The 11,504-nt window shown below is 35.5% G+C and overlaps 1 long non-coding RNA gene across 1 annotated transcript; it reads right to left on the bottom strand.

The window, feature by feature from the left end:
• Positions 1-139: 139 nt before the first annotated feature.
• LOC117151189 lies at positions 140-11,269 on the bottom strand. Its single transcript, XR_004460931.1, has 2 exons — positions 769-11,269; positions 140-675 (listed from the first exon to the last, which is right to left on the bottom strand). It is a non-coding gene; the product is annotated as an uncharacterized LOC117151189 (long non-coding RNA).
• Positions 11,270-11,504: the final 235 nt, after the last annotated feature.

Below are 11,504 nucleotides of genomic sequence, written 5' to 3'. Positions count from 1 at the left end.
ACTAGAAAATATAAATTCTCGTATTTATATAAATATTCAACTATATTCTGTTAACAATTCATTCTATAAATATAAAACTCTAAATGGAAGAATGAAAAAGGAATGAAATCCTCGAGTTTAAGGGATTCGATCACGAATGTAATTACTTATAACATATTTATTTATAATGTTTTAGTAATATATTCCTTACTGTAGACATATATTTATATCATATGGCAGCATAGTAATATGACATTGTATAATATAAGTGAGGTGACTGACAAAACGATTCATATTTTTAATTCTCTTTGTTCTCTGGTCAAAGACCAATCATATCTTTCTCCCATTCGTATTCAATCACTCTTACATTTCACGCACGCATACGCTCATTAATGTTCCAGCCTCGTGGTACGCGCGTCTAGGATATTCCTTTTTCTCTCAGATAATTCGCATCCATTGTACTTTCTTGATCGCCAATCGATCGATGCTGGAACTCAAAATGGCGTGTTTTGACTCGCAACAAATCGTATCTCATGATATTTTAATCCCCATTTACGTGTTATATTCGCCGTCGTTTTCAGTTTTTATTGATAGGTATATCAGGCTAATGGGCGCGTCGCAGTGCGCGCGCGTGCACCGACCTCAAGTGCGAACCGGCACGATTAGTCGATAACTGACGATCGCAACCAAGGTTACCTACATATATATATATATATATATACATATATATATGTGTGTATATTATATGGAGCTCGTCTACTATGATTTGTAACATTATTTCATACTTACTCGGCTAGTTAAAATATCAATGTACATTATAATATACTCTAATAACGATAATGCAACATCGTTAATTTATTATGCTTTGCAACTTAGAAAAATAGTCCTAGCTAAGCGTGGCCGCGTCCCGTGGAACCTCACGATTATCATTTTGTTACTGGAAATACAAAAACTTAAAATCTGCGCTTCGGAAGATCGATATCGATCTTCCTAGGGAATTTATTCTTTCAGATTACCAGATCTGATCGAAGCACCTGGTGGTCGTACCAAGTTATGCATAATATCTCTAGATAGCAGTAGATGAAACTGAATTCCATGTTATTCCACAAGAGAACAATTCCTTGAAGCAACTAAAAATTAAAGAGAAGATATTACATAATATTTAATTAAAATTCAAATTTGATTTTGGAATAATTTTGTGGATTTTGGAATAGAGTGATTAAAATTAATTCTAATATGGATAAATGGAATCATGCCTGAGGAAAATACCCTACAAGATCACCTAATTGACTAAATTCTTTACGTCTTCATAATCTCAGGAGCAAGAATTTCTCCTAAATTGCAAAAGAACTGTCTATACCTTCTATTATACATTATACCAATCTCTGGAATTATTTTCCCCAGGATTTATGTTGCATATCCCAAAATCCCCTAGTAAATTAAAAATAGTAACATTGTTAACGTGAACAGAACGATATCGGGTAATTACAGATATTTAAGAAGGTCACCGAATGATTGTTTGTTAATAAGTCAATTATTTATTGTTACCTTTCAGCAATGAAACGAACGTTTAGCAGGAGCACGCGATGCGGTCACGGCACAATAAAATCTATTAAAAACGATCAACGGAACAACGGTAGTACTACCTCTTTGAAATTCTCACGCTCTACAATATGTCCTACTGTTGATTTATAATTCGATCGATGATCGCGCACACCATCGATCCTCCATCTTGAATTAATGTGGACTTAACACTGACTAAATTATCACCGGAATCGGTGACGTTAGAACCCTATTCTTTATCATTTTTTTTTTTTTGCTTTTCTTTTCATTTACTTGCGCGAGATTTATCGATTCGCTATCAAGCGTCACCTTTTGGCCGGCAGGCTGTCAACCTATGATCGATAACGGAAGTAGTGATCACGATAGAAAATACCGTATACCTAATATTCCCTATATCTAGAATTCCATTTCTAATAACTATTTATATTATTGAGAATAATGAAATTACACGTTTTTTTGTAATTTGAAGTATTTCGTTTGGTTCGAAATTAGTAAAATTATTATTACTTCTTTTTAATGATATTATCGATTAGGTTGGCAGTCTACTTGCCGTGAAATGAAACAAAAATAAAGTGTGGCGTCCAGCTTAACCGATTCTTGGCTAATTAATAACTAATCGACCCTTCTCACTCGAACCACTTTTTACCTCTGTCGTTAATATGTTCATGTTCATTATTCATACATAGTATTTAATAACTCGGGGAATTCCCCATACGATTCCATTTTTCTCTAGATGACTCCGTAGTGACTTCGAGTGTGAAGGGCTTTTTTTACCTCGAATGGGCTCTACTATTGATAATCATTTGAATCATTAATAAACATCGATCGTCATCAAGATCGATAACGTCGCGACGCAATAAATCTTTCACAAACAATGGAAAACAGGTTACCATGGCCAAACACGCTGGGTGGAAACGTGCCTTAAAGTATACGTATTATTAGTATTATTAATTATTATTAGCAATTCGAACGCACACATCGTTATTTATTTTTTCTTTAATATTATCGTTATCGATATTACTATTAATATTATTGTTATCATTATCTTTATCATTACAATTATTATTTATTTAGAACGACATAAAAAAGTCAGTCCTCGAAAGCAGAAGTTCCATTTCACCCGTTGTGCCTGGCTCACTAACGCGCAAATCTTACGATCACGTGTGAACACATTGAACATAACATAAATCGAAGAAACAGAGTTTTTACCCATTCCATACTGATTTTTTCATCTTATTCCTAGATTTCTTTTCTTATCGCGAGAATGTTCGTTACGATGCGGACCTCAAAGCGACTTGGACAAACGAATACGCGTGACACGCAAAAACAGCGAAGAATACGAATATTTTATAATCTCTAGCTACAAAGAATTCCCATAATTGATCTAAATTCTGTTATATTGCAGGAAATTCTATTTCGTTTTGGTGTTGAAGTTGCTGTACTTGTATCCGCGTACTGTGCTTCTACATCTTCTTGGAGTGCGTCCGGCTTGACCAACGTTTAAAAAACAAAAATTATTATAGGTACCTAGTAACATTTTTGATCTAAGGAAAATTTACTTAGATATTCTACCAACTTATGATGAATCTTCTGTTGAAAACTGTAAGATCTAAAATTTCAAGGGAGATCTTTGATGATTAGAAAAATATCCCTAGATGAAGACAAAATTTCTAGAAAGCCGGACGCATTTACAATTGACACTGTCACACACAAGATACGCATTTTCATTTACTTTCCCACTCGACACTATCTTTTGTGTTCACACTCTCATCGGTGCTTCTCTTTCTTTTCATAGTTGATTTTTCTCTGGTTCGCATGAGCGGTCAATGGGCGTCTCTAGTAAAAGCGCGCCGCGACGCGCACTTACAAATTGTAATTAATTATACTGACACGCTACTATATATTCTTCAATATAATATATATATATATCTACTTGCTTGGTATAGCGATCAACGATAGTTGTTTTTTCTTCTCCTTCATTTTTATATGTATAATTTATATATATATATATTTTTCTTTCTTGTCTTATGTATATATATATATATATATAATCTCCCTCCCTCCCTCGTTCCCACCCTCCCTTTTGCTCATTCATTCATACTTTTAGCCACACATTCGTCTTCTGGATCGTTCAGCAGCTTCGATCGGAGGATCGATCGATCCTCGAAATTCGAGTCAAATTTATTTCATGATACGCTTCTAAGTTGGGACTTTTAACTTTTTTTTTGTTGTTGCGCAAATACTGATATACCACTCATCCATCATTTGTTCGTATCACTGTCCTATCTGCTCTCTTTCCCTTCTTTCGTAGTGTCTCTACGTTTTCCCTTTCCTCCTTCTAAAATTAGTATTTTATAGCTTCTAGTTTCTCGTTACCTATTCTACATTCACATAAACTTTCACTCGCCTTCTTCCAAACTCACTGCTCTCTCCCCATGTTTATTATTTCGCTCTGTCATTCATCTTCTGATTCTTCTACACACACAACACTCGATGCATTCAATTTTGTAAATATATTTATACACTTAGAATTTTCAATTCTCTTGACGATTTAATCGCCTGGCTTCTTTGTATCGTCTTTCTGCTCTTGTTTCATTCATCCACACCCAGACACGTATGCTTGCCTCTCACTCTTGTTCATACGTTCCTATAACTGTTTACCAATCATTCCCCATAGATGTTAAAATTATTGAGGAAATTGATTGCACAGTGGGCTATACATTTAACAAGAATTTAAACACTGTAAACGAAAAAGCTCTTTCAAATTTATCTTTAACTTCATTGACAAGTTAGTCGTTCGTTAAATTAAATTGTGTGTATGCTTGGAGTCTCATCGATATCAGGCTAAAGTGTTCAACATTAAACTTCTTCTATGTGTAACAGTAACCAATGTGCAACAGACTTCCTCAATCAAGGTGTATGATACAACAAGTGAATTGCAATTATTCATCCACGCTATTTCTATTAACAGAGAGTTTCACAGGCTCCTCTCTAAATAATCGTAAGCTTTTTATTCTTTCACTTTTTCTCCCTTCACATGACAGTGATTGACAGCGATATTGTGTGTGGAGATCCGATGATCTAAGCACTGATTATATGTACATGTTTACGTAGAGATTCCTATGAAATATTAATCTGTATAAATCATAATAAAGATGATACAAAATCGTCAATTAACATGGAATGAATAAAAAAACTATTTGTTGAAATACAAATTTATCTTAGTGTTTCATCCCTTCCACACGTGTGATTTAGTTATCTGCGCATACTTTAATAATTAATACTCAACTTTTATTTTATTATTCCTATTCTTTTTTTTAAATTTTTTTTTTATTTTTTGGTTTTATCAGTATTTCTCCCCTTATGAAGTTCTCGAGCTCGATAATTATCGTTCTAAGTATTCATCAGTCACGATTATTGTCAAACAATCTGAAAGCAATAGGAGTTGTTTCCGTAAACGATATCAGAAGAAAAAAAACCCTCATGTGAAAGGGTTGACAATTGTCGCTCATTCGGGTCATAAAAATTTCTTTGTATAAAAATGTTTCTGGTTCTGGCGGGAATTACGAAAAAGGAGAAAAGAATCCGACCTTTGTAATACTGTAAGATAGTAGCTATCGAATAAGGACAGTAGAGATCGATGTAGATCAGTCTGATTATGAAAATAATTTGTCGACGAACCTTATAGATGAGGATGTGCATGTCATACGTCTTGATTTATGAAAATACGAGGTCAGAAGATGGATATGTTGGAAAACTGAATGATTCGATGAGCTGCATCAGATCCTTTTCCTTTATTATTGTCGAGAGCTCTAATTACAACGTAAGGTTATCATAAAATAATAATCAACATTTAAAAAAGGATCTAAGATCATAAATTGAACATTAGAATGAATTAATTCAATTTAATAGATGTATTATTAATATTATATTATTGGTAAATGAATTTTCGAGACAAAGTTTCTATATTAAGGGATAGAACTCACGATAATTAAGGAAAAGGGAAAAATTTCAGGGTGCACATTAGAAAGTGCCATTTAGTTATATTTTTGGGGGGCTAGGTCGAAGCTGCGACTAATCCTAAAAAGCGTGTTTCTCGTTTATCTCGAAACGCGGCTCGTTTCCCTATCAATTACTAGAGGCCCTCTTATTTCTTCTTTTCTTTTGTTTCGAGTTCCTAATTGCATATTTCTCTTTCTCTTTCTTTCCTTTCTCACTCTCACGCTCACTTTCATTCTTTTTATTTAAGTACTCCACTGAACCTTAAGAATTTTCTTCGTAGGCCCATCTTTCTACCACAGAAACAAAAGGATCTCTTCTTCTCTATGATATGTAGGACGATGAAAGCTTTAGGGTAAAACCTACGACCTAATTATGCCCCTGCTCGATGAAGGATGGAAACGATCAAGCGCAGAACCTTGATCGGCGGATCCCTTTAAATCACTTTCAAGATTTTGTGGGCCCAATTCTGACTAATTTCTCTATCTTTCAAAACACCTAACCTAAAACGTTACAACCGAATGTTATTTATTATTTCCTAGGTTACGTGACAAGAAGTAGAAGGATGAAATCTTACATTTGGAGAGTCTTAATTGTCTCCGAGTCCATCGATCAGACAAGAAATCACTTTCCACCAGGAAGAAATGAAAAGAAGAAAGCGATCAAGACCGACCACGGCAAGTTCCTTGCTAGAAACTAGTTTCTAATATTCAAAGGAGGGCCCACATCTCGTTGCCATCATTCTGAATCCGTCTCTATCCATTTTTTCCTCTGCACCAGATAGAATGAATTCTGGCTTTGAGATATGTGTTCGCAGCTATTCCTTGGAGATAAGTGTCTTTCTACGTACAATTCACATAATTACACAAGAAGCTATACTCTTCTGAAGATAACTGTATTATGCACGGTCGTATCCAGTTCTGGGACCCTCACGCCTCTCAACGGCCTCCAAAACTGTACATCATGGATCAGAGAGAATATAACCTGGCCCCAGGACAGCCAGCTTCGACCCTGGTACGCGTGTATTCTGTGTATGTGTATATATATATATAATACTCTTCTCTTCTATTTTATCTGAATAGAATTGTGTCGCGCGCATCCGTGACCAAAGACCAAGTCCAAACACGTGACGAACGAGACTCTACTTATTTACAAGCTTCACTGATCTCTCCTAACTTCATCAACTTCTGCATCATCGTCATCGTCAACTTCTTCATGAATTGAGAAGAGAACGCTTCGTACATCGAATCCCCCGAGATGTGGGGCTCAGAAAACGACAGAAGAACCAAGTATTCTTCAAGAATATGCAATTATTCTTCCTAGTCATCTCCTTCTTTTTGTCTTTCTTCTCTGTACATAATTAACTCGTTGCTTGGTCTACTGACTCAAAGTATACATATATCTGTCTCACCGTTTCCTGTATAGACAACTCGACTACTTGCCAACTACTTACTATCCTGTGTGGCTGCTTCGTTTTTTTGGAGTCATTGAGCACTGAATACGTGGGAGTGTGAAGTTCGTCGTTTCTACGTCTACGTCATGGTGAACGACGGCTCGAGGAATTCGAATATCTTCTCCGCTTCGTTTTTCATCATCCTCATGTGACTATTCTCTAAGATTCGCGCTCTGAGAGCGCATTGTGCTGCTCACTGTGTCTCTTTCTCCAGGATCCTCCTCCTCATTTGAAGATCATCATCGTCTACCGGAAGGACGAAGGAAGAACAACGTAAATCGTAGCCAAGCTGGTTTCTGGAAATCGTCTCGAGGTTCACCGTGAGCTGTTTTCTTTGTCTTCCTCTTCCCTTTAGCTTCCATCCATCTCTTTAGGTGCTGCAGCTCTTTTTTTCTGCTTCTGGACTATTCATAGAAGGATTTGGAGAGGCGAAAGGTATATTTAGAGTCAGACTTTGGCTTTTTATTCTTCGTTGTAGCAATGAAGTAGCATTTCCTCTAAACTGACCTGCGTCTGATTTGAAAAATCCATTTAGGTCTAAAAGAAAATTAACGAATGATTGGAATACCTAATTCGTTTCTAAAAGTAATCTGATGCAACGCTGAATAGGATCTTCGTATGAATCGAATCGAGGAGACGAGTATTGAAGGTAGATCATCAAAGAAGTTTGTGTTGAATGATTCAGAATGAACCTCGTGACGATTCGAGGATTTTTGAGGAACGACTAGAAACTATATGATACGAACTACTTAAGTTTGAATCGTAGAAAGTCGATAGTTATACTCATTCGTTCATCTCTTCTTTTCTTTTTGAAACTTTCTTCCTTGAGAAATTTTTTTTTCAAGAGCGCAACAATTGCACTCTGGCTACTGTTTGCTTCTAAATCATAGAAAAACCATGGAAAAACTCTCTCAATCTCACTCCCTCTCTCTCGCTCTCTCTCACATTATTTTTTTTTGCTTTTTTTTTTAGAAACGTTTCAGTATGACAAACATGGTCCATCGTATATACGTAGTTCAATATATGTTAGCGCTAGGATTCGACGATTAAAAAGACCTGTATACGGGGAAATCAGAAACGATGCTGGTATTCACGAGTCATTGAAGAAGTTACGCGCTCCTAACCTCAAAATAATACCAAGAGGCTTTGTTGATACTTCTTCCTAGTCTCATTGTGCGGAATTAGTACTCAGAACCGTCGAATAGGTTACTTCTTCTTCTTTTATGTCTTTCCTAAGGTTTGAAAATAAATGTGTTTCGTTGATTATAAGCTAGCAAGGAATTTCGCTTCCTCAACAGTGAAACAGATGTTAAAAATTCTTTGTGCCTTTTCTCTCATGAAAGAAGTCTTGCTTTCCTCTTCTGCTCTTTTCTTTTACATATTTATTTTACAACTTCATAGAAATCTAGAGATAAGCTATTAGTGTTCAAATATTAATCAGTTTTTTATTTTCTTCTAACACATTACTCAAAGTGTAAAGGAGAAGATATAGAATTTAAAAATCACTATATTAACCATTCATTGAATCTTCTCTCTTTTGCAATGCATATTCTCCATATTTTCTCCTTTTCTATTACTTTCTCCTTTTTCAGTGAAAATTCGACGGCCCTGCTTCAGTGAATCGTGTACGCAGCAAGACAAACGCGCCTCCTTCTTTCAGATATTGGCGCGCTCGAGCTTATCAAAATAATCGGCCTATAAAATATCGCGGGGTTATCGTAAAGAAGAATAAAATCGCTCGAAGATCGTGTGCCACGGTAGAAAATACAAGCCGTTGGGTTCTTTTAGTTTTCTTCATTTCGCGCAAAAATTCGTCCGAAGAAACGTCTGCAGTCATGGTATTGGTTGTTCGATGAAACGCGATTGCGCAAGAGAATCAGGTAATGCGAGCATAATAAAAAATTAGATTCTTATATCGATATTACGCCCCTTGCTTCGTTTTTTTTTCTTTCTTTTCCTTTCATTTTTCTTTCACTCACCAGTCTATTCTACTTCGTTTTTCTTCCACTCTATTCTCTTCTCTACACATTGTAAATGAATGCTCACGGAAGTCATGAGTGGCTCTTCGACCCTCTTCTTCCTCAGAAGTTTCGTTGTGAATTATTAGAATCAATACCTTCTTCATTTTCCACAATTTTTTAAATACTTCTTTAGTTTATTTTAAGCAATTGCTCGCTGAGTCTTCTTGGAATGGAGAAGAAGAGGCCGACCGAAGATACCGAAAGAAAATACGATCTTCAGAAAGGAATTAGAGAAGTCGAGGCCACGAACTTGCAGTACATTGGGCTCAGTTCCTTCGTTCGGTTCTTTCGATCAAGGGGTTCCATTAATAACGATACGATGTCTTTCGAAGGATCTCCAGGCCATCATAAACGAATATTTCATTGCGTACGAATCGTTCATCGAAATGAAATGTCTTGCAATTGATTCAAAACTGATTGTCAAATTTTGCTTTCGGCTAGTCCATCTGTTGCTTCGGTATTCAGTTTTATATTATCTGCCCTTTGTTATATTTTATATTTCTTCATGCTCAAGAAATATAGAGAATGATTTCAGAAGTATAGATTAATCGGGCGAAGATAGAGGCTGATCAAAGAAACATTTTTTCTCTAATAGATATATATTCGATTTTGTTTTGTTTTCAAGTAGTTGACGTTTGAAAATGCGAGTATTTGGCGCCTAGCAACAAGTAATTTGCTTTATAAATAAAAAAAAAGGAAGCAAAATCGGACATACGTTTATTAGATAAGAAATGTTCTTTGCATCATCCTCTTCATTATATCTTACTTGATGAACACAACAGTCCACTGGAAATTCAGTTTCTGACAATTGGGTTCTCAAAGATTGCATTTCTAATGCTTTTTGTTTCCTTTAAATGCACCTTTTTCCAGACTGAACAAACCGAAAACGCTCGGAAAAGATACAAATGTGTGAAACCTGAATTTATTAACCTGGAATCCCTCATCAGACACGTACCAATCGTTCGATTCGAGTCACAATTAATAATTATGTATACGTAGCATAATATGTAGGTATAGGTATATATAACAACAGTCAATCATACAAAATTGCGGCAGTGTGCTTTCACGTATAATTGTAATTAATGGTACGCGTATTTCTGGGCGCGTGATTTCATCGTTATTACTAAAAATTAGGAACGTCGAGGAACGCCGGCCGCCGATAATATTCTGACAAGCTTTACATACTAAAAGTAAGGTTATCCTGGTTAATCTATAGACGGGCGATAATTCTTTTAAACATGGAAAATTCAACTTTTATATCAGCCTAATTATACAAAATCTTCTTGAGAAATTGTATATATAGCAATATTTTTATAAGGTCCTTTTTTAATTTCCATATAATTTTATGTTTTTGAATAGACAAATATAACCAAAAAAGTACAATATAAATAGGCTCGTTTCATCCTCTAAATAACGAGTGCTTTACCTAACATAAATTCAGAAATTGAAGAATTTCTAGTCAATTCATAAAACAGTATTACAATGTTTAAGAATTACGAACGTCAGTTTTATTATTGCATATTGGGTTTTAAAAGGTAATTCTTATATACATTTTATAAAAAATAAGCAAATATCTTCACGATAAAAATTTCTTCATGCAGCCCTGATCAAAGTTTCAGCTTATGTTTTTATAAATCCTTTACCTTGACAACTCAAATACACTTACTTTGCCTGATTTTACGCTCTCGCCATATTGTAGCTTCTTATAATTTTAGGTTAGGTTAGGAACACTAAGTAGACATCGCTACATATTCTTACAAAATGATGACAACGAGGGATCATACAGTACTTACACAATATAGAACTATTATATATAAATGGCACTAACATGGAACTAATGAATGGAATTTTAAAATATACGCAGTGAAAAGGAGGAATATAAAAAAGAAGGGACCGGCGTTCCGTGGCGCTTGCACATCGAACGATAGTGAAACAGTCGGGGGCTCGGTAAGATCGGAGATGTGGCTACGCGAATTATGGTACACAGACAATGAGCTATACAATGACCCTCGAATCTCGGCTACTCAAAACAAACACCGCCCCTGGTGACATCCTCTACCGAGATGCCGCCAATTAAACTAACACTGTGCGGAAAAAGAGAGCGCACTGGAGTATGCGATAGCATACGTGTAAATATATTATATGCATAGATATATTCTTGTATCGTAACAGCATTTTTCAATAAGTCAACAGTGATATATACTTATGACTCCGCACTGGTTTGTATCTCAAGCTTAACATAACCTAGTACGTCAAACATAGTGAATCTGTAGATCTACAGATCTCTTTCTTTATTATGAGACTCGAGAATATCCCTGGGATAAAATTGGTATATATCTGTTATGACACAATTACAATGCAGGCCCCTGACCTATTGGAATTTATGTGTGCATTAGTGTAATATTTGATCAAAAAGTAAAGTTCCATCTTCAGGAATAATTAAGATCAAAAAGCGACGTCACAGAGATTTATAGGATACCTTAAATTAT

The sequence above is a fragment of the Bombus impatiens genome, unplaced genomic scaffold (genome assembly GCF_000188095.3).
Source record: "Bombus impatiens unplaced genomic scaffold, BIMP_2.2 scf_0107, whole genome shotgun sequence".
Lineage (NCBI taxonomy): Eukaryota > Metazoa > Arthropoda > Insecta > Hymenoptera > Apidae > Bombus > Bombus impatiens.
The sequence above is the reverse complement of the archived record's forward strand: the minus strand, read 5'-3'. Positions and strand labels throughout refer to the sequence as shown.